Source organism: Citrus sinensis, chromosome 9, assembly GCF_022201045.2.
Source record: "Citrus sinensis cultivar Valencia sweet orange chromosome 9, DVS_A1.0, whole genome shotgun sequence".
NCBI lineage: Eukaryota > Viridiplantae > Streptophyta > Magnoliopsida > Sapindales > Rutaceae > Citrus > Citrus sinensis.
Genome location: NC_068564.1, coordinates 11,645,912 through 11,671,312, shown reverse-complemented (window position 1 = coordinate 11,671,312; position 25,401 = coordinate 11,645,912). Strand labels below are relative to the sequence as shown.

At 33.1% G+C, this 25,401-nt stretch overlaps 1 non-coding gene and 1 pseudogene across 1 annotated transcript; one reads left to right on the top strand and one right to left on the bottom strand.

Moving 5' to 3' along the window:
- The first annotated feature begins 279 nt into the window (after window positions 1–279).
- LOC127899865 (uncharacterized) lies at window positions 280–5,113 on the top strand (annotated as a pseudogene).
- A 15,904-nt stretch (window positions 5,114–21,017) lies between these two features.
- LOC127900133 (small nucleolar RNA R71) lies at window positions 21,018–21,121 on the bottom strand. The gene has a single exon (XR_008052154.1). It is a non-coding gene; the product is annotated as a small nucleolar RNA R71 (small nucleolar RNA).
- Between the last annotated feature and the right edge of the window lie 4,280 nt (window positions 21,122–25,401).

Below are 25,401 nucleotides of genomic sequence, written 5' to 3'. Positions count from 1 at the left end.
ATTATATGGCTGGTTTTAAAATATTGCCTAAACTGTTTCTTTTAATTTCTTTGTTTATGGCTGGTTTCACCGCCTAATTTATTTTTTTATTTAATTCAGTTTGTTTATTTTTATTTTACATTTATTTTGCTTATTTAATTTCCAATTTTTTTTCCTGCAATTTTCATTTAGCGTTTTATGCATCATTGGTTTAGCACACTTCATTAGCATTGCATACGTCGTTGGTCTGGTACAAATAATGGTAGATTAATTAGAAGATCACCTTCACCACCCTTAGATATGGCTGACATAGGAGCTGAAAATTTTTTGGAGCACAAAAATGACCAAGCCTTGCAAAATCTTCATGAACAGCCTAGGACCCTTAGGGACTTCATGCATCCTACTAGAACAGGGTCACCATCATGCATAGTTTTCCCTCCTGATGCGTCACGTTTTAATTTCAAACCTGGCATCATTCAACTTCTTCATACTTTTCATGGTTTTGAGTCTGAAATTCATATTTGCATTTAAGGGAGTTTGAGGAAGTCTGTAACACATGTACTGATCAAAATTGTAGCATGAATATAATCATGCTTAAGTTTTTTCTTTTCTCACTAAAGGATAAAGCTAAAACATGGCTACAAAATCTTAGGTCAGGATCCATCAGAGCTTGGGATGAAATGCAAGCACAATTTTTGAAAAAATTCTTCCCACCCCACAGAACAAATCACCACTTTCACTTAAAAATCGGGAGAAACCCTCTACCAATGTTGGGATAGATTTAAAGAACTACTTAACATTTGCCCACACCACGGTTTTGAAACATGGAGATTAGTGTCTTATTTTTACGAAGGATTAACATCCCAAGGTAGACAAGTTGTTGAAATGATGTGTAATGGTGAGTTTAAAGATAAAAGTCCTGAAGATGCATTAAATTATCTTGACTATATAGCAGAGAATGCACAACACTGGGATACAATTGGGTCTTATGAGTCATCAAGTAAACCCTAGTCATCTCCATCTGGTGGAGGCATGCATAACCTTAAGGAAGACCATAATTTTCAAGCCAAATTTGCATCATTAGCTAGAAAAGTCAAAGCATTAGAGTTAAAAAAGAATGATCATGTAAAGTCTGTTCAAAATATTTCATGTTATGTTTGCGATTCTACTGACCATTCTACGTAGGACTGTCCAACCTTGCCAGCTTTGAGAGAAAGTTTAAACGAACAATTAAATGTTGTTAACAATTTCAAAAGGCCAAATCCAAATCCATACTCCCAAACTTACAACTTTGGTTGGAGAAACCACCCAAATTTCAGTTGGAGAAATAACAATCATGCACAACCTTCACAATCAGTTCCTCTGTGTCAAATTTCTAAAACTCCCAAAGTTACCCACTAGATGTCCCACCACCAAGAAAAACTCTGGAAGACACATGGTTAGAGCAGATGTTAGTCGATTAATAACCAAACGATGCAAACCTTAACCATGAAAAAGGAAAGTTTCCTGCTCAACCTAAACCAAACCCCAAGGGTCAACAACATCCTCAAATGGGAAATTCAAGAAACCAAAATATGAGTCAAGTCAAATTGGTTATAACCCTTCGTGGTGGTAAAGTGGTTGAAAAACATATTGTGGACCCTCTTGAAACTAGTAAAGATTCAAGTTCAGAAAATAGAGAAGAGTCTGTCAAACCTTTAACCCATGAAGAAATAACCAACTCTCCTCCTGTACCTCCATTTCCTCAAGCACTAATCAAGCTGAAGAAATCAAACTATAGTCCAAAAATTTACGAAGTTTTTAAACAAGTAAAGGTCAACATTCCTCTGCTAGATGTCATTAAACAAGTACCTTCTTATAATAAATTTTTGAAAGATCTGTGCATAATGAAAAGGAAACATAAGGTGCAAAAGAGAGCTTTTCTAGCAGAACAAGTAAGTTCCATTCTCTCAACCAATAGTACTTTGAAATATAAGGATCCTAGTTGTCAAACTATTTCTTGCACTATTGGGGATCATAAAATTGGACATGCTTTACTTGATCTTGGTGCCAGTGTTAATTTGCTTCCTTACTCAGTATACCAACAACCCAATCTCGATGAGTTAAAACCAACTTATACCACTATTTTACTTGCTGATAAATCGATTAAGTTTCCAAAAGGAATAATTGAAGATGTATTAGTTTGAGTCGATAAATTCATCTATCCTGTGGATTTTATTGTTTTGGGAACTGAACCAATTGCTAATGAATGCAAACAAATTCCTGCTATATTGGGTCGACCATTTTTAGTTACTGCTAATGCTTTGATTAATTACAGGAATAGATTAATGAATTTATCTTTCTGTAACATGACATTGGAACTCAATGTGTTTAACATGTGTAAACAACCTCACCACCAAGAGGATGATGATAACGAGAATGAGGAGATTGATCTCATCAAGCCAATCATTGAGGAACTTATTTAGGATGAGAATTTTACAAACTCTGTGGAAATTTATTTTGCTGGTTCTTTTGAATCAAGTAAGGAATTAAATTGTGATACTGCTAACATATGTTCTACACTTGATTCTATGCAGGTACTTGCAGGTGACGATGACCAATCAAACTTTGAAGATACAATACAACCTGAAGAACCAAACGAAGAGGAAGCACCAGAGCTCGAATTAAAGCCCTTACCAAAAGAATTGAAGTATGTCTATCTTGGAGAACAGCAGACATATCCAGTGGTAATTTATTCCCAGCTCACACATGATCAAGAAGGTAAGTTGTTATCTGTACTAAAAAAGCATAAAACTGCATTTAGTTGGACTTTAAAAGACATAAAAGGCATTAATCCTTTAATTTGCACACACTGAATACACTTAGAGGAAAATGCCAAAACATCCCGTCAACCACAAAAGAAGATTAAACCCTCATATGAAAGAAGTGGTAAAAAATGAGGTCCTTAAACTACTGGATGTAGGAATTATCTACCCTATCTCTGATAGTAAATGGGTAAGTCCAACACAAGTAATACTAAAGAAATCTAGAATAACTGTTGTAAAAAATGAAAAAGGTGAACCAATCCCAACACAAATTCCATCTAGTTGGCGCATGTGCATTGATTACAAAAAATTAAATGATGCCACTAAAAAAGATCATTTTCCCCTTCCATTTCTAGACCAAATTCTCGAAAGAGTGGCTGGACATCCCTACTACTGCTTTCTTGATGGCTACTCTAGCTATTATCAAATCTCTATAGCCTTAGAAGACCAAGAAAAACCATATTCACATGCCCATTTGGAACATTTACATTTAGGAGAATGTCTTTTGGACTTTGTAATGCTCCTGCAATATTTCAAAGGTGCATGCTAAGCATTTTTAGTGACATGGTTGAAAATAGTCTAGAGGTTTTTATGGATGATTTAACAGTATTTGGTAATTCTTTTGATACATGTCTTGATAATCTAAAAAAAGTTTGGAAAGGTTCAAAGAAAAAGGACTAGTTTTAAATTGGGAAAAAATGTCATTTCATGACCACTTCTGGAATTGTCTTTGGCCATGTTGTGTCTTCAAAAGGAATTGAAGTTGACAAAGCCAAAGTTGAAGTCATTTGAAAATTACCCTCACCAAAGACAATTAGAGAAGTTTGTTCCTTTTTAGGAGGTTTATAAAAGACTTCAGTGCTATATCTAGACCACTTTGTAACCTCCTAATAAAAGACACACATTTTGAATGGACTAAAGATTGTCAACAATCTTTTGAAAAAATAACTTCTCTTTCGATATCTGCCGTGATAATGCAACCCCCTGATTGGTCTTTACCTTTTGAGCTAATGTGTGATGCTAGTGATTATGTTGTTGGTGTTATTCTAGGTCAAAGAAAGGAAGGTAAGCCCTTTGTCATCTATTATACAAGTAGAACTTTTAATAGTGCTCAAATGAATTACACTACAACTGAGAAAGAACTACTTGCTGTAATATGTGCATTGGATAAATTTCGTTTGTATTTAATTGGTTCATCCACTATTGTTTATTCTAATCATGTTGCTGTGAGATATTTAATGTCAATACAGGATGCCAAACCAAGGTTGATACGATGGATTTTGCTACTTCAAGAATTTAACTTGAAAATCAAGGACAAAAAGGGCGCTGAAAATGTTGTTGCAGATCATCTTTCAAGACTTACGAATGAGTCTTCAATTGAAACAACACCCATCAATGATTATTTCCCTAATGAATTTTTATTTTCTATAAACAAAATGTCTTGGTATGCTAATATTGTTAATTATCTTGCAACAGGTGAAATGCCATGTGACTAGGGTTCCAAGGACAAGAAGAAATTCTTAACAGAAGTAAGAAGATTTTATTGGGATGATCCATAACCATTTAAGTACTGCTCTAACCAAATTTTTCGAAGATGCATACCAAACGATGAGGTAAGTAAGGTCATTCAATTTTGTCATTCTGAAGCATGCGGTGGCCATTTTTCTTCAAAAAAGACAGCTGCAAAAATATTGCAGTGTGGATTTTATTGACCTACATTATTTAAAGATTCACATGCATTCTGTAAAGTGTGTAAGAATTGTCAAATGGTAGGGTCTATTTCAAAGCGAAACATGATGCCTTTAAACCCCATCCTTGTCATTGAAATATTTAATTGTTGGGAAATTGATTTTATGAGCCCTTTTCCATCATCATTTGGATTTGTATACATTTTTGTTGCTGTTGATTATGTTTCAAAATGGATCAAGGCGATTCCTTGTCGGCACAATGATCACAAGATTGTGATTCGCTTTTTAAAAGAAAATCTTTTGAGCAGATATGGAATACCTCAAGCCATTATCAGTGATGGAGGTAAGCATTTTTGTAATAAGCTATTTGAGTCCTTAATGAAGAAATAAGGAATTACACATAAAGTTGCTACCCCTTATTACCCTCAAACAAGTGGTCAAGTTGAATTAGCAAATAAGGAGATAAAACAAATTTTAGAAAAGACAGTTAATGCAAATCGTAAAGATTGGTCTCTTCGACTAATTGATGCACTTTGGGCATATCGTACTGCTTTTAAAACATCTTTAGGAATGTCACCCTATCGGCTTGTTTATGGAAAATCTTGCCACTTACCAGTTGAACTTGAACATAAATCATTTTAGGTCATTAAAGCTTTTAATTCAAATCTTGATGATGCTGGTAATATACGTAAATTGCAATTAAATGAACTTGAGGAATTAAGGAATGATCATATGAGAGTTCTAGAAATATTAAGGCAAGAACCAAATTTTTTCATGACAAAAGAATTTTTCGGAAAACATGTGAAATTGGACAAAAAGTGTTACTTTATAATTCTCGTCTTCATGTATTTCCAGGGAAGTTAAAGTCAAAGTGGAATAGTCCATTTGTTGTAAAAATGTGTATCCATATGGAGCCGTAGAATCGAGAATCCGAAGGATGGTGTCACATTTAAAGTTAATGGCCAAAGATTGAAACCATATTTGCAATACCAACCACGTGAAGCAGATACCAAAATCAATTTGAGTGACCCACCAAATTTTGATTAAGCCTTTTCATTTTAACTTTTTGTGAATTTGATTTACTGTTACTTTATCGTTTGAATTGTTTGATTTTTTTTCCTTTTCCCATGTCTTGAATGGAGTGCATTGCATTGTCTTTAATTGTGTGTTGTTTGACAATTGTGTTTTAGCTCACCAAATTTTTATATTTGTCATGAGTACCTCCATGAGAAATTTCCTTTTCGATCATCTTAAAATGCTTTTACATGTAAAATTTCACCTGAGGAAATTGCTCCAATTTTGTAAATCACATCCCATTTGGGATCTACAACCACCAAAGTTATTATCCCAGGTGAAAGATCTAGAAAGACAACTCAAGGAAATAGAGGATGGTATTTATAATCTGCAATTGGAAAGGTTCATGATTAATGTGCTGCAATGTGCCTGTGTTGGTTTGATTTTGTTGGAATTAATCATAAGTCTGATTGTCTCTTATTGCTACTGCTACTCAGGCAATTGAAGATAGCAATGCTGCTGTTGCCTTTTCTTTTGATGCATTTACCTCCAATGGTTTGCTACTACTCAGGCCGAGGGATAGAGCAATGTTGCTGCTGCTGCTTCTTATTCTAATCTATTTGCCTTATTAACTGCTATTAAAGTTGTTGCCAAAACAAGATGTTTTCTTTGTTCCAAAATTAACTGTGGTTTTTGCTAGTATTATGCCATTCAAGCTATATTTCATGAATTCGGTTGTTGAACCAATTTGGTGAATTGTATGTTGATTGTTAAATGTAGAATGGAGCTTGATGGAATTTGTTAAATGAAATATTATTGGGTTTTGAATCCAACATTTGTTCCATAACTATTGTTGAAAATTGTTGTTTAATGGCTTTAATTTTAGGCTATTGGTAATTGTAATAATGAAAATTTTATTATTTTTTCAAATTTGCAAAATCTATTAACACCATTTTAGCATCTACAAATATTAATATTTTTAAATCACAAAACAAATGATACTAGCGCATTAAAACATGCTTCATACCATAGAATCACTATCTGCATGACTGTATAGAATCATAATTATTTTGATATTATCGAATCAGAAATTGTTTGACACTGTAACATCAAAGCGTATATGATGTTACAATGTAGGCATTTCTTTGATACTAAGGTGTCGTGGAATCGTTGATACAAAAAATATATGTTAGAAAATTTCTTGCACCATGATCAGTGACATTAAACTCGGTGTCACTAAAAACCGTTACTGATACCGAAATAGTATCAAAGAAGGCCATTTTTCTACTAGTGTGTGTGATTACTTAAAGGTTTCTGACATGTTTCAATTTTAATTGTTTATGTGACTACTTAAAGCTCTATTTGTAGGTTTCAATTTTAGTTATTTATGTGATTGCTTAAAGTCATCATAAAATATGGTGACCCATTCTATCTTTCGTGGTGGTAGGTTCACAGTCACAAAAGACACTTTGTGATGCCATGTCACTGGTAATATAAACTCTAGGAGACTCATATATGTCAGTGCTACCTGCCATCTCAAAGAGGTCACAAGAGGTCATATGTGATGGCAAAACAAAGGACATATAAACCACTTTTTTTTTGTAGTGGTAAATTATCTTATTTGTCCTTGCATATTTATAAATAAGCTAAATTCTTGATTTGCTATCATAGCAGTCTATGTTGAAGATATGAATTTAATTGCAATTCTCAGATATTTCCAAAAGACTACTGATTATTTGAAAAAAAGAGTTTAAAATGAAAGATTTTGAGAAACAACTAGATACTACTTAGAGATATAGACCGAGCACATGTCTCATCGTATCTTTTTCCATCGTATACTAAAAAGATATTAAAATGCTTCAATATGAATAAAGCTTACCCATTCAGTACCCCAATGAGAGTCTAATTCTTGTCCTAAGAAAGACCTATTTTGTCCCAAAAAGGATGATGAACAAGTACTTAGTCCTAAATTACCATAGTTGAACGTCGCTCTAATGTATTTAGCCCAATGTACTAGACTAGACATATTTAGTTTTAAACTAACTAGACAACATTAGGATGGTGTTAAACATATTTTTCCTTATCTTTGTGGAACTATTTATTTGGGTTTATTTTATTCTAATAAACTAATTGTTGATTTTCATTCATATTCAACATAAAATTAGTGGGAGATCTAGAAGTGTAAATTTTCATATCTAATTACAAAAGTTGATCACAATGAGGTTATGTCACTATAGAGATAGAAGATAATCTCATGGAAAATTTTCATGCCACTATATGCTTATGGTTGGAGGATAATCATAATTAAATAAAATCCTCTTAGATACTTATTTTAGATACAATAGGTATGTTGATATAGAAGCGCCAATCTACCCTATTATGGGTCGCCAATTCCAACATCTCTCTCGCACGTGATAGGTGACACTATAAACAAAGTAACGAGAGTAATAAGGTTTGAAGCCTTAAATACAATATCATATAGGCAAATGCAACATGTAACCTATGAACAACAAGTTGGAGCTAAAATATTAAGAAATATTAATTGTAAACAAATGCAAGAGATTAGAAAATTTGTTCTTTATGTATCCTAGATTTTATTTTTATTACTTCAATCTAAACATATTTTATCCCTTAGTAAATATATGCTTGACTCAATAAGCTCTATATATCCACAATTGTAACTATCTCTATATGGATTACTACTGGGCGACTGGTGAATACACTAGTCAGATGTAAGAAAAAAAAACTTTTGATTCTACTCACATTTTGAAAATTCTAAACCAATTGCTTTCTTAGACATTTTTCACAAGCAGCATAACATCAGAGCCATAGATAACATTCTAAAGTAGCAGACATTAATATTTTACCTCAAAATATAGTTGACGGTGACTAAGGATACCAACCAAGGTTCATATTTACCTCGAAGGAACTTACATAATAAGGAAGTAAGGATTCATTAAGTTTTTTCTTCACTCATTTTCCCTATTGACCATAATAAGCGCGCATGATATGAATCACAGTTATAATGAATTATATTTTAATAAAGAGCATATGTCTAATTATTCACTGTACATATTGTTGTTTAGTCGCCACTAAAAGTGCCTGGCTTGAATTTTAATAAACTTTCCTTCACAAGGTGTTAAACTTATATCTAGTTTAAGTCAAGTTTCCATGAAAATGGAGTGTATTGTAGTTGGTCTAATAACTTACTTAATGTGACCTCATCTTGACTTAGTTGAGGCGACACATTATTTAGAATTACATAACTCCAAGACAATATACCACATATCTAATTGTTTTGTAATTCTATATGTCTCATCCCAGCTTGCTGCTATAGCAAATGAGGCGAACTCTCGTGTAAGATAGCTTGTCTTAACCTGGCGACATATCTTTTTACAACCTGATATATGTGGTTATGCTAACTACGCATTTTAAGTACTAATTGGGTACTTCATTGTTAACAATTTGGTGTTATAAGAATATCTAGCAATGACATTCTTAATATATGACAATAAGCCTGCGAATCGATAATAGGTCAAGCTTGTACCACTAAACATCTCTACTCACACCTTTCTACTGATCTATACCATATTGTGTATGCATATATATTATAAAACTGCAATATTTTGTTTATCAATATGGTACATCAATGTCCTCTATATGTAAAACCTTTTTGTTTGGTTTATCATTTCCAATCATTAGTCTCAAAGTATTTATGATTATCTCAAGATATTATAAAGACTACTAAACAAAATATGCGTATAGAAATATCCTCGTTATGGACAAAGCCATGCATGTTTATTATCTTAATATCGCATGTAATAGCACTAATGTTTTCCTAAGATATGTGCATTTATCTTGAGGTTAAATTTCACTCATCTAGATTGCCATACTTGTTGGTATCCAAGCGCAAATTTCTCATAGATACAAAGTGTAGTTCACAGTGCCATAAAAGTATGCTAAATACCTCTTTAACAAACTCAATGCTTTATTTAGGATTCGATTAGTATTTCTTATCAATCTCATAGCACATATCAAGTGTTGTGCATCTCAGTGTACCTGAGACCATTATTGGCATTGAAATAAAGAGCACTAGACATTTTATTTTTTTGTAAAGGACTCTTCAAGGCCATACATTTTTCATATCTACAAGAGTATCCATTTAGCTTTCAATTTATCATTTTGAATCTTTTAAGGATGTTTCTAATCTAAATATCACTCTTATGATATTGTTAAAAATTTCTTAAAGGATTCTATTTGTATTTAAATTCCTGAAATATAAGTAGCTTTGCCCATATTTCATTGGATAATCAATACCAATGGTTTTGACAAGATCTTTTTTCTTTAATTTCTAGTCATCTAAAAATATCATCTACAAGTATAAATGTATTGGCTATCTTAAATCATCCAATATTTGTAAATAAATAAGGCTTGATGAAAATTAAGATTCCATTTTTAAGAGAATGTCATAGACAATATAGATATATAGACTTTTTAGAGCAACCCGACTATGTGCTTAAGGTCTTTAGCGAAAGCCTTCTGAGCATACAGTCTACGCACTCAAAATCTTTAATAAAATTCTTTTGAGCAAGTAAACTATGAGCTTAAAAGTTTTGGCAACATTATTTCGAGCGTGCAACTATGCGTTTAAAAGCTTTAGCAACAACACCTAGTATTTGTTCCATATATATATTTCTTCCTCTGATTTTCTACTGAGATGCATTAATTACATCTATTGATATGACGATGAATGCATGTGAAAGTTGACTAGAAATAATTGCCTTAGAGAAACCTCTTAGCCAAAAGTTTCTTTCTAATTTAAACTCCTTAGATATAACTTTTAACAGTCCATATTGTACTTATGCCTATCGCTTTACACATGCACAACCTTATTCTTTGTAATGGTTTATTCAATAATTGACCAACTGTGACTCGGACATAATTGTCATTTAATGACTTTATCTATTAATAATTGCTTTTATCTATAGTTCATTAGCATTTAGAGTGATAGCTCTACATAAATAATCCTAACTTATCACCACAATATGAAATAATTGTTAAGAAATTCCTTTCAGTCTCTAAAAGATAATATATGATTCTTTTTCAATTATTCCATTGAATTGAGTTATCTGGTCCCATTAGGTGTTTGTTCATACTAGAATCAAGATTTCTTAGTAAATCTAACCTATACTCAATTCTTAACTCAAAAGTGATATCATAAAAAGGATAATCCAAATCAAAATTTAGGATATATCTTTATCAACTTCTATGACGCTTAGGAATTCAAAATTTTCAAGTTTGTGGTTTTAGAATCCAGCCACTATCTTAGCCATTCATTTAACATTAAACACGTGCTTTATTTGCTTCTTTGAATTTTGAATTTTGAATTTTGAAGTAACTTTACCTATAGCTGGAATACTTAAGTGACTCATTATATGAGAAATTAGTTAATTATTTAAGATACAATTAAATAGAGTATCTCCAAATAACATATTGGAAAAACTTATGTGCTACTATTACTTTATCAATTCTCATAATGCCTTATCCCTTAATTTCCACTACTCCAAGTAGTGCGTTATTATAAGAATCATCAATTATCTATCTATATCTTTCTTATATATAGTGCTCTGAATTACTTGGAAAGATATGCATATTTCGGTTCATGTTTATTCCTTACCATATTCAAGAAAAACCTGAAGTAACGTAATATAACTGATTTATAGGAGATCATAAAGATTAGATTAAACTTGATATATGCATAAATGTAATCACTAAAGGCTTCATTCTTAGCCTTTACATTCTTTTTACTATAAGTGTCAAAATGGACATTTACTATTTTCCAAGTTATTCTTCTATATTAAACAACTATTCCATATATGCTTTATCATTGTAGCGAGTGAGCCCAATGTTCTCTTTCTAGCGAACTTAGCCATTTGTCTCAGTCCAATATGCCAAATTTTAATATGTACATTATCACCACAAAATGATGCATAATGTTCAACTTTTCATAAAACCTCTTTTCAAAAGTGGTTAAAAAACACTCAAAAGTAAAAATCTTAGATGGTTAATGATAAAGACTAAGTTTTTGTTGTATATTTGTCATTGGAAAAATAAGGACCGCGCAATACCAACTTGCAGGTGCTTATACTCTTAAGTTCTACAACGAGTATATTTCCATTTGTCCTTTCCTTTCCTTTGACAATTACAAAAGAACAAAAATTCAAAACCTTTTTGTTATCTCTGGTCCCAAGTCATGGCTACTTAGTCTATTTCTGTTCAATGCAATCACGAGCGAGTAATTGAAATACATGGTGAGTAAGCATCTATGTATTGTCCTTCTATTTTCTAAGCATGCTTGCCTCATTTGGCAATTTCTATCATTAGATTGCTGAGATGAGGATTGAGTCCTAAACTCCCACTAGGAAAGATTACCCTTTCTCTTATGCTCAAAGCTTGAAGCTTTCCACAAGCTAAACTCTTTCTTGTTAAGTTGATTTAGAAAGCATTACTGGTTCTATGCACTTATTTTCTCAAACAAGTATCAATCACATGATGTTTGCTAAAAGTATTAGCTGTCTCTAGGTGCCCATTTCTATGTATATTTGATTAGAAGTTCTAGTAGTCTATTGGCACCACTCTTCAAATCCTTAAGGTTATGCATTATATAAATTCTCATATTGTCCCAACTATTGGGGTTGGACATTTTATTGCCTGGACCTAATATTGACATTTACAATGTGTCTAGCATATTTGAGCTCTATTTTATGAGCAACCTAATACATCTTGGACTTATTAATAAGCTCATAAAATATGTTACTCGGCAATAAGATGAGAGAATGCTCCTATCTTCTAAAGAGAAGTGGTATGCACCAGTTCAAAATTAGTATTTATTTAGAGTCTCATGATTTAATTCCAAATCATAAAATAAATTCAATCAATGTTATATAGTATTCATTTGATACACATTTAATATATTTTGCCACAACCATATACCAAATTAATGAAAATTTCATATGAGGATTGGAATAAAAAAATCTACGAGGCTTTCAATCATCATCTTTTCCAAACATTAAATCAACGTAATTATATTTTATTGCTCAAAACATTTAGTTCAATTATTATTTATTCATGAATCTTAATATTCGAACTCTCACTATGAATTTATAAATATAATGGGAATAAAGTAGCCTCCATACATTTATTCATGTGAATAATACACCATAAATTTTCCTAGGAAATCGGTGGGGTCTAATAGTCCCACTTAAATACCCAATTTTCTTAGATTATTATCGTCTTTTTAACCAAATGTTTCTAGATATATCATACATTAACAATACTACCCTATAAATCCCAATAAATTTTAATCTTCTTGTGTTCTCATTAAAATGATTACATTTGACATAAAAACATAATTCATAAATCAATTCATCATGATCATCATATGGATTAATAAAACAATCATGCTTGTCTTAAAACAAACAATATAAATTATCTCAACAAGTATTAGATAATTTACCAATATGCATTTTTAGGAGAGCACATATATTATCGTGTTGAAACAGATCTCATAGAAGCATAACACTATCAATCGCATCTCAAAATATTTAAAAATTTATTTTTCTCAAATTTTATCTCACTTTTAAATTATTGTTTTATTTAAACATCTTCAAAAGAATTTAATTCAAAAAAATTTAATATAAGCAATAAATGTTTTCTAGATCACAAAATAAAAGACGATAAAATTACAAGATCGTTACCATAAATAGCGCCAAAATAGAAGTTAAGAAGATAGCACATGTATCTCACTCTCCGAAGACAAAAGTGGGTCAAATGCAACCAAGCAATGATGCGTTGACCAAGCCGGCAAGCTGGTTTAAATCGCTCACACTGGCACATCGGCTCACTTGGTTTAACCAGCTAGCTCTACAGTGTTTTACTTGTTCTACTTGCAGAGACTAAGGCTATAATACACGGACCTATTGTTAGTAATTGTTTAGTGACAACTGATGACCTTTCGACTTAGAATATTGCGCTAATTTTATATCTTAATTGGTTTCTGATATAGTATAGTACTGTGATTCACGCGCCATCATGGTGGGTGATATGGTGGATCCAGCACTATTCATCATCTTATGCATTATCCAAATTTTTAAATTTCAAACTAGAAATTCAATTGGCTTGTTCTCTCTCCATATAACTCAAAATTATGCGCACAATGTATCATTGGAAAGATCTCTTAATAATCTTTCTAATGATATCAAGTTATAGAGAATTAATAATTGTATCAAAATTTGTAAGTAAACGAATCCTACAAGTTCATGAATTAGGGTTTTTGTTTTCTCATAAGCTAGGCCATATCAATTCTTTCTAATGATATCAAGTTATAGAGAATTAATGATTGTATCAAAAGTTGTAAGTAAACGAATCCTACAGGTTCATGAATTAGGGTTTCTGTTTTCTCATAAGCTAGGCCATATCAATTCTTTCTAATGACATCAAGTTATAGAGAATTAATGATTGTATCAAAAGTTGTAAGTAAGCGAATCCTACAGGTTCATGAATTAGGGTTTTTGTTTTCTCATAAGTTGGGCCATATCAATTTATACAAAAATCCAGATTTAATCTACATTTATTCATGTGATTGTAAACCAAAAATCAAGGCCTAATGATGAGTGATTCATTACATACCATTAAACTATGTTCTACACACCAAAAACATATTTCATCAAAGAACATGGCATGTCTGATGCAAATACATTCAAAACAGAATATAACCTAATCTGGCTCTGATACTAAAATTGATTTTCATTCATATTCAACATACAATTAATGAGAGATCCAAAAGCATATCTTTTGACCTTTGAATGTAAAGTAAAACACAACAAGGTTATGTCACTGTAAAGACAGAGGATAATCTCATGGAAAACCCTCTTGCCACTTTATGCCTATGGTAAGAGGATAATCATAATTAAAGAAAATCCCCTTAGATCTCTTTGTAAGAGCCCACCGCCTTTTCTCTTGTTTTCAATCTTTGGATTCTCTAATATATTATTACACACATTTACTTTAGATACAATAAGTGTGTTTATATAAAAGCTAATAAGAGTGATTGAAGTAAACTAAGTAACTTAACTAAAATACTTCATAACTCTTGGAGTTCGATTAGACTTACAATAGTCATATGAAACTCTATTAAAAAAAACTTCTAAATGTTTTCTTTTGTTGGGCTAACTAGCCCATCATTGGCATAATTCTGACACTAACCATAAATCTAGGTCTTGTTGGTTATACATATGCGTGTTATTTATTCTTATAAACCTTGTTCATAGACAAAATATGTTTTTGCTAAAGTAGAACAGTGATTTCTTGAAAATCTATGAAGTAAAGTCTTATATCTACGTGCTCCAATCACTTTGAGATCTTTGTGCTGCATGAAACAAGTAGAGAATGCGTATACTTAGTCCATCATCCAATAAATCCAGCGTGCTAATAAATAATCTTGAAGTGCGGACATCCCAATGATGATATATGAAAAATAACTAAGGGGGAAATATATTAAAAGAAATAGAACAAAGCATATCTCACTGAAGTTCTTCTACATTCATGTGCCCTAACAAAATAAGAAGATCAATATCAAGTAGATACATTGCATAGATAATTTTACAAATACATTTACTAAAGCTCTAGCCACATCAATATTTGATAATATAGTACATGGCATCAAAATGTGCCATTTAAACAAACTATCGAGTTGATCATCAAAGGGAACGCTGGTTAAGGAGTGTAATTCTAATGAGAAAATAACTTTAATTGCTAAATTGGTACATGTGCACTGTATTCTTTGTCTTTGACTAGATTTTCCCATTAAGATTAGTTTAGAAAATAAGAATAGGTTATGTGATGGATTTAGTATCCAAAACGTTATCCGCCCACCCTACTCGTGAAATAACATCTAAAGTACAATTAGTCCTATTAACATAGATCTATCTGCTAGCTGTCAATATGTTTTTTGCCACCATTATTAGAGTTCAAGTAAGAGATACATAGTGACAATAACTCAGCTTAGTAAGTGAGCTTTTAGATTTCCAAACAAATATTTTATAGAAAGACATTAAATCAAAAGCATTTATTGTGGAAAAAAAGGTTTTCAATCAAAAGATTAATAAGATCTTCTAAATTAATGTAAAAGACAAAGTACAAAACAGTTAATACTCGTTTATGTATCAATATAATGAAAAGAATCATAATTTTTGTGTTTATTGATTCCTATAACCATCTGCTTTTAATGCAAGAATGTGCCCTTATGCCTTATTCTTAAGAAATATAACAACTTATGTTAAGTGTTAGAGAATGTATATTTAAAAATGGTAAAATCCTTATTTTGCACTTCAAGTCTTGTAACATTTTTACTTTTATGTATTTAAGCCCTTTAAACTTTGATTGTGTATTTTGTTATAATCTAAGTATTTTAGGGATATTTTAGTCATTTCATGATTAAAATCAAATAGCAAAACAAATACCATTTTTTAGCTTAGAATAGCTCAAAATCGTAAGAAGTTCATAAAAGGCAAAATCATAATTTTAGGATTTTGGTTGGCCGAGCTAACATGGCACTGTCCAATGACGTGGCAACATCCTGTTGCGTTGACTGATGATGTGATAGTATCCTATTGGGCCAAAAAATTAGCTTACGATACATGCAATACACTCAATCAATGCTAGTTGATTTTTGCCTTAACTGGTGACATGGCAACATGAAAAAATGTGTTTACGTCATATCCAATTCACCGAATCGCAGTCTTGGTGACGTGTCCTATCCAATCAAAGCTTGGTACGTGGTGCACTCCTGAGCATTCGAGTTGTTTTCATCTAATAGCCATGATTTACCAATTGTATCTATAAATAGGGGACTGCCCCCCTAATTCGATGGTCTAAATCCAAATTTGATCGTCATTTCATATAATTCTCTTTCATCTTATTTTTACCTTGTTACTCCTAGTTTAATATGAGTGGCTAATCAAGTTTCAATATTTAGTTGAAGGTGAAGCGTCAACATGATCCATGTGTTTAATTCGGTAAATTTATTAACTCTCTTTCTAATTTATTTGGCTTATTTTAACTCATCGTTAATAGACAATAATAATCTTATCTAATTTTTACACGGTGTATTGGCTCCTCAGAGTAAGATCATAACTAAGAATGCATCTATGTTGTTTAGTGGACGGTCTTACAATATTGTCGACAGTAAGATTATTATTGCTTGGCACAACGTGTGCTTGACACCACATTTAGTGGAAGATTATTTTCCCTTGGAACATTGAGTGCTTGATACTATATTTATTAGAATGAGGATTATAAAGAGTGAAAATGATCTCCCCCATAAATTAATTAAAGCTAGAAAGGAATATTAAGATCATGGTAAAGTGTTGAGTGTAAATCTAGAGACTCAGGTATTTAATTTGAATTGTTTCATCTTTAATTCATTCCTACCATCTTTTTAATTTAAATTTCAGTACTATTCAGAATTCACATCCAACCAATTTACATATAAAATTGAAAAATTAACCTTATACATAATTATATCTACCTCCTTGTGGGATCAACACTCTTCACTATTAATTTATACTACAATAGGTTCATGCACTTGCAAGTATAATAAAATTTGAAAAATAACTTTGCAAGCAACCTAAGAAGATTTGGTAAAAGAATTCGAGATTTCACTTAAATTTCCATCTGACTTACTAGACATGCAAGTGTAAGCATGAGAATCTCTTGGACATAACCAAGATCAAAAGGATTATCTTAAACAGAAGAGACTAAAAAATTTACATTTGGCAAACTAGGTTACTTATCGAAACATATTTCTTTCTTTCCGATCAAACATTGAAAAATCCATTATTTTTTTTCTACTTTATGCAATTAGACAATAATGACAAATAAATTATAAATATAAGGGTAGGTTCAAGGGATACAATTTTTATACACAAATTTAATCACAATTTTCTAATTAGTGGATCAGAAAAAAAAATTAAAGGTCAAGACTTGATGACATGATTTATTAGTTTTATTAGTATTCCTTTCATTAATACTCTATCTTTCTCCTCTCTTCTCTTTGATATGAGAAAATATTTTTTTACTCCTAGGGTTTGTTACAATAGCTTATTTCACCTTTACCTTTTAAATAATAAACTATTAATTTTATTAGTATTCCTCTCATTAATACTTTATCTTTCTCTTCTATTCTCTTTAATATGGGAAAATGTCTTTTTTACCCTGGGGTTCGATACAATAGCCCATATCATTCTTATATTTTAAACAATGACCTATTTTATCTCTACTTTTCAAACAGTAGTAGAAAATACCCTTATGTGAATTTACACATAGTTTAATGTATAATTTTTCAAGGGCAAAATATGATTTTTAGTTAAATAGATGTAAATTAAAATCTCAAGAATAGTTAATTAGCATATGACTTTCTACATAAATTTAAAATTTAAGAATAACTTAAAGAAACAAAAATAACACTAAAGAATATGCAATATATATATATATACATATGTATATACACACATATATACACACACATATATATACATATATATATATATATATATATATATATATATGTTGTGCAAATTTTATTGAACTCGCAAGTGCATGAATCTATTGTAGAATAGATTAATGGTGACGAGTGTCGATCCCACAAGGAGGTGGATTTTAATTATATGTAGAATTAATTTTGTATGAGGGTGGTTGGATTTGTAGTGAAAGTGACTTAGATTATCCTAAAATTGGAATTGAAATGGCGAGAATAAATTAAAGAGAAATCTATTGAAATGATGTACTTGGGCATCTGGATCCGTATCAACATGCACCATGGGCTAAATATTCCTTATTAATGCCAATTAAATCACGAGGGGGGAATCCACACCTCATGAACCACACTCTAATCAATATGGTGCTAAGGGCTTATCGTGCCAAATAATAATAACCTTGTACTAGAGAGCCGGTGAAACCAAGGCGGTATGTGGATAAGATTATTATTATTTGTCGACGAGAAGTCAAAACATCCATAAAAACTAGAGGGGAAGAGAAAATAAATGTACCAAATAAAGTCCATGACACATGTTGAAACTTCACCTTCAACCCAAAATTGAAAGAAAATTAACTACTCATAATTGAAGTAGGGGCAAAATAAAAATTTATAAAAATACATAGAAAATACAAGATGGAGAAGGAATTACAGAAAATGGAGTCCAAAAATAGATTCAGAGATATCAAATTAGGGGGGGAGGTCCCCTTTTTATAGATACATTGAGTAAATCATGGCCATTGTTGAGTGTTAGAAAATGCATATTTATAAAGGAGAAAACCGTCATTTTACATTTCAAGTCTTACTAACAACCCTTACTTTTATGTATTTAACCTTCTTGTGATTTAATTACATGTGTTTTATTTTAATTAAGTATTTTATGTATTTTAGGGGCATCATAGTCATTTCACAATAAACGAGAAATCAGATGGCAAAACGGACATCACTTTTGAACTCAGGACGGTCGAAAACCTTAGGAGGAGCATAAAAGGAAAAATGGCACTGTTCACATGTACGGTACTGTATACGTTACTGTTCACGACACTGTTCACATAGACGAACCGATGATGTGGCATTGACTGATGAGGTGTCACGATCCTGTTGGACTAAAATTCTTATATACTGTTGATGGTGACGTGGCAGCATATCAGTGGATGAAAAATATCGCATACGGTGCATGCATCACACAGGATTATTTTCAACCAAACTGCGTTACTGTTCATCCGGGTCAAACCGCGTTACTGTTCAAAGTCGGGTCAAACCGTGTTACTGTTCATCTGCGTGGTCAAACCGTGGACTGTTGACTAATGACGTGGCGCAATCCTGAGCGTCCAAACTGTTTTTAATCCGATGGCCATGATTTACTCCATGTATCTATAAAAAGGGGGCCTCTCCCCCCTAATTTGATATCTCTGAATCCATTTTTGGGATCCATTTTATGTAATTCCTTCTCCATCTTGTATTTTCTTCGTATTTTAATAAATTCCTATTTTGCCCCTAGTTCAATTATGAGTGGCTAATTTTCTTTCAAGCTTGGGTTGAAGGTGAAGTCTCAACATGTGTCATGGGCTTAATTTGGTAAATTTATTTTCTCTTCCCCTCTAGTTTTTGTGGATGTTTTGACTTCTCGTCGACAAATAATAATAATCTTGTCTAGATACCGCCTTGGTTACACCGGCTCTCTAGTATAAGGTTATTATTATTTGGCACGATAAGCCCTTAGCACCATATTGATTAGAGCGTGGTTCATGAGGTGTGGATTCCCCCCTCATGATTTAATTGGTATTAATAAGGAATATTTAGCCCATGATGCATGTTGATACGGATCCAGATACCCAAGTACGTAATTTCAATAGAATTCTCTTCAATTTCTTCTCGCCATTTCAATACCAATTTTAGAATTTATTCTCGCCATTTTAATTTAAGTTGTAGCATATTCCAAATCATTTCCACCACAAATCCAATCACCCATTCACAAAATTAATTCTACACAATTAAAATCCACCTCCTCGTGGGATCGACACTCGTCACCATTGATCTATACTATAATAGATTCGTGCGCTTGCGAGTACATTAAAATTTGCATAACAAGTTTTTGGCGCCGTTACCGGGGAGGTAAGTAATTTTAATTCATAGAATTAATTTTTGTGAATAATTTCTTTTATTTGTTTTCTTGTATTTTTTTTTATTAAAAAAAAAGAAAAAAAAAGTGAATCTACATTTAAAGGTTAGTATTTCTTTTCTTTTTTCTCTTCTTTAAAATTTTGTAATTTAATTTTCAATTTATTTTTCTTTGAAATTTTTTTTGTTTATCTTATTAATTTATTTTTATTTAATTTATTTCACGTATTTATTTTTTTTTTATAGTAAGGTTGTAATAGCGCAATAAGGTTAGTATCGTAATTTTTCCCTCTTCTTTATTTTTATTTGTTTTGTTCACATCTTTATTTATTTTATTTGTTTTGCATGCATGGTCGTAGGTCATTATTACCTAATCTTGAACCTATAGACTTTGAATTAGAAAAAACACTTCGCACACACAAACAAATTAAAAATAAAATGGATTTGCAACCAGAGGAGAGGCCATTTAAGGACTATTTTAGTCCCTTAGCTAATTTGAACACATCATGCATAAGATACCCAAATGTAGCTGCTAGGAGTTTTGAACTAAAACCTAGTGTGCTAAATTGTCTCCCCACATTCTATGGCCTAGAAAATGAGGACCCATATAATCATTTGAATGATTTTCATGCAATTTGTCAAACATTTAAATATGAGAATTTTTCAGATGATGATGTTAAATTCAGATTATTCCCATTTTCTTTAAAGGATAGAGCTCGTTCATGGCTTAATACATTGCCTGCTAATAGCATTTCATCGTGGGAACAAATGGTAACAAAATTTTTGAATAAATATTTCCCAGTGCATAAAACCAATGCTATTCGCAGGGAAATCTCAGAGTTTACTCAGAGAGAAGACGAGCAGTTTTTCGAAACATGGGAGCGATTCAATGGGCTACTCTTGAAGTGTCCACATCATGGGTATGAAAAATGGCACCAATGCCAATACTTTTTGGAGGGATTATTGCCGAATGTGCAAGAATGGCTAATGGCAACAAGTGGAGGAGAGCTAATGTCAAAAAGTGCATCAGAGATTTGGGAATTCTTCCAGGGACAAGCGGATAATTCCCAACAACGGAGTCGATCACTCAGGAATATAAGAAGAATTAAGGGAGTAAATGAGGTTCACATTGGCGAGTCAAGTTCAGAAATTAAAGAAGTCAAAGCGATAATTGAAGGTCTCTCTCGACAAATAGCATCGTTATCGACTGCTAAATCAACAGAGCCACATGACCATGACTCATACTCAGATCAAGCCAATGCCATAGGTGTAATGAGAAAACCATCGAATTACAACCCATACTCTAACACATATAACCCTGGATGGAGAGACCACTCCAATTTTTCATGGTCTCAAGGATTCCAACAGAATGGACCAGCAGCTCCAGCTCCACCAATGCAACCAATTCCGCAAATTCCTTAAGGCTCTCAGCCCCCATTTAGACCATACAATCAGAACCAGAACTACTCTCAGCCCAGACCATGGGAGGATGCATTCCAGAATTTCAAGAATGTTACTCACTCCACAATTGAGCAACAAAACCGCACCATTGATGGACTACGAAATGAGTTGAGAGCAGGCTTCAATTCACAAGCCCAATCAGTTTCAAGCCTCGAAAAGATGGTGGGACAACTTGCTTCTTCAGTTCAGACCTTGGCAATGACTGTTGAGAAAGGCAAGTTTCCAAGTCAACCAGTGCCTAATCCTAAAGGAGTACGTGAAGCAAGTACCAGTTCACCACAGCAGCATGGAGAGGTCAAAGCAGTCATGACCTTGCGAAAAGGAAAAGAAGTCGACAACAAAGTGGAGATGCCGGTAACAAAAGAAAATCAAATTGTACCTGTGAGTGTTGATGACTCATCACCGGAGGAGAAAGAAGAAACCAACCCACGAGAATACGTTCCCAAAGCTCCATTCCCCCAGAGGTTAGCTAAAGGCAAGAAGGGAAAATCCACAGGTGAGATTCTCGAAATCTTCAAACAGGTAAGTGTTAACATCCCTTTGCTTGATGCTATTAAGCAAGTTCCATCTTATGCCAAGTTTCTTAAAGACCTGTGTACTAAAAAGAGAAACATGCATGTTCAAAAGAAGGCATTTTTAACAGAAAACGTTAGTTCTATACTCCAACATAAAATTCCTTTAAAATGCAAAGACCCAGGCTCCCCCACTATCTCATGTAGTATAGGGAACCACACAATTGAGAATGCTTTGTTGGATTTAGGAGCTAGTGTAAATTTGTTACCTTATTCAGTATTTATGAAACTTGGATTGGGAGAATTACACCCAACTCCAGTGGTGTTACAGCTTGCAGATCGGTCCACGAAAATACCTCGTGGTATTGTGGAGGACGTGCTTATCCAGGTAGACAAGTTCTATTTTCCTGTTGATTCCATTGTAATTGACACTCAACCAATACAAGATTCAAGAAAGCACATCCCCATTATTCTAGGCCGACCTTTCTTGGCAACTGCGGATGCTCACATTCAATGCAGGACTGGAAATATGCAGTTGTCCTTCGGCAACATGACTATGGAACTGAACATCTTCAACATTGCCAAACAACCTCACAATGCAGATGATGGAATTGTTGATGTGGATTTAATTGAAGCATTAGTTGATGATACTTTTGTTTCAAACCTTAGTGATGATCCTTTACAAACATGTTTAACTCACTTTGGTTTGGATTTTGATATTGACAGATCGGTCGATGAGGTCAATGCCTTGCTTGACTCAGCACCATCTATGGACACTAATAAATGGAAGTCAAGAGTTGAGCAACTAGCACCATCAGAGAAGAAACTCATTCCATCATCAGAATCACCACCGAAACTCGAGCTCAAACCATTGCCCAACACTTTGGAATATGCATTTTTGGGAGAAGAAAGCACTCTGCCAGTAATCATCTCATCATCCCTCAATGACGAACAAAAAGGTAAGTTGTTGGATGTTTTAAAAGAGCACAAAGGAGCATTATGATGGACCATAGCAGACATAAAAGGTATAAATCCAGTAGACTGCATGCATTACATTCACCTTGATGAAAATGCTAAATCTACTAGGGAAATGCAACGTCGATTAAATCCTAATATGAAAGAAGTTGTTAGAACTAAAGTCCTTAAGCTATTAGACGCAGGTATCATTTACCCAATTTCTGATAGTTCATGGGTCAGTCCTGTGCAAGTTGTCCCCAAAAAGTCAGGAGTCACAGTAGTTACGAATGCTAATAATGAATTGATACCCACTAGAGTAACTACAAGATGGCGTGTATGTATTGATTATAGGAAGTTGAATTCTGTCACATGTAAAGACCATTTTCCTTTACCATTTATTGATCAAATGCTTGATAGATTAGCAGGCCATGAATTTTATTTCTTTCTAGATGGCTACTAAGGATATAATCAGATTCTCATAGCACCAAAAGATCAGGAGAAAACTACTTTCACTTGCCCTTTTGGCACATTTGCATATAGGAGAATGCCATTTGGATTATGTAATGCACCTGCTACATTTCAACGATGCATGTTGAGCATTTTTTCTGATATGGTTGAACGATTCCTTGAAGTCTTTATGGATGATTTTTCTGTCTTTGGTGACTCATTTGATCAATGTTTACATCATCTAACACTAGTTCTGCAGAGATGTGTCAAGAAGAACTTGGTCTTAAATTGGGAGAAATGCCATTTTATGGTAAAACAAGGTATTGTTCTCGGTCACATCATTTCGAGCAAAGGTATTGAGGTTGACAAAGCCAAGGTGGATCTCATTTCTAATCTTCCTCCACCCAAAACAGTCAGAGAAGTAAGATCTTTCCTTGGGCATGCTGGTTTCTATAGACGTTTCATTAAAGATTTTAGCAAAGTTTCTAGACCCTTATGCAATTTACTTGCTAAGGATGTACCTTTTATCTTTAATGATTCATGTCTTATGGCGTTTGAAAAATTAAAACAGTTGTTGACATCATCACCCATCATTCAGGCCCCAAATTGGAGCTTACCATTTGAGCTAATGTGTGATGCATCTGATTATGCAGTAGGAGCAGTATTAGGACAAAGAGTTGATTGAATTCCCCACGTTATTTACTATGCTAGTATGACATTAAATGATGCACAGTTGAACTATTCAACTACTGAAAAAGAAATGCTAGCAGTAGTGTTTGCATTGGAAAAATTTCGATCATATCTCATTGGTTGTAAAATAATTATATTCACCGATCATGCTGCTCTTAAATATCTTCTCACAAAGAAAGATGCAAAAGCCAGACTAATTCGTTGGGTGTTACTTTTGCAGGAATTTGACTTGGAATTCAAAGATAAAAAAGGGACAGAAAATGTTGTGGCGGACCACCTCTCTCGTCTCCATTTTGACACAATTACAGAATCATTACCATTGAATGAGTCATTTCCAGATGAACAATTAATGAATGTGGAAGTATTACCTTGGTATGCTGATATAGTTAATTATCTTGTTACAGGTAAACTTCCAGAGCATTGGACCAAGCAAGATAAGGCTAAATTCTTTGCAGAGATAAAGAATTTCTTTTGGGATGACCCGTATTTGTTCAAGTATTGTGCAGACCAAATTGTTAGACGATGTGTCCCAGAAAGTGAAATTCAGAATATCCTTTCATTCTGCCATGAACAAGCTTGTGGAGGCCATTTCAGTGCTAAGAAAACAGCGACTAAAGTTTTACAATGTGGTTTCTATTGGCCATCTATATTTCGAGACGCTTACACTTTCTGTTATTCATGTGATAGGTGTCAACGAATGGGGAGCATTACACGAAGGAACATGATGCCACTAAATCCAATTTTAGTGGTTGAGATTTTTGACGTATGGGGTATCGACTTCATGGGACCCTTTCCCCCGTCTTTTGGCCATCAATACATATTGGTTGCTGTTTACTACGTATCCAAATGGGTAGAAGCAATTCCATGTAGAACCAATGATCACAAGGTGGTGATAGCATTTTTGAAAAGCAACATTATTTCACGCTTTGGATTCCCTCGAGCAATAATCAGTGATGGTGGTGCCCACTTTTGTAACAAAGCATTCAAAGCACTTTTGACAAAGTATTCAATCACACACAAAGTGGCGACCCCGTATCATCCGCAAACCAGTGGCCAAGTTGAGATATCCAATCGAGAAATAAAGCACATATTAGAAAAGACGGTGAGGCTGGATAGAAAAGATTGGTCATTAAGAC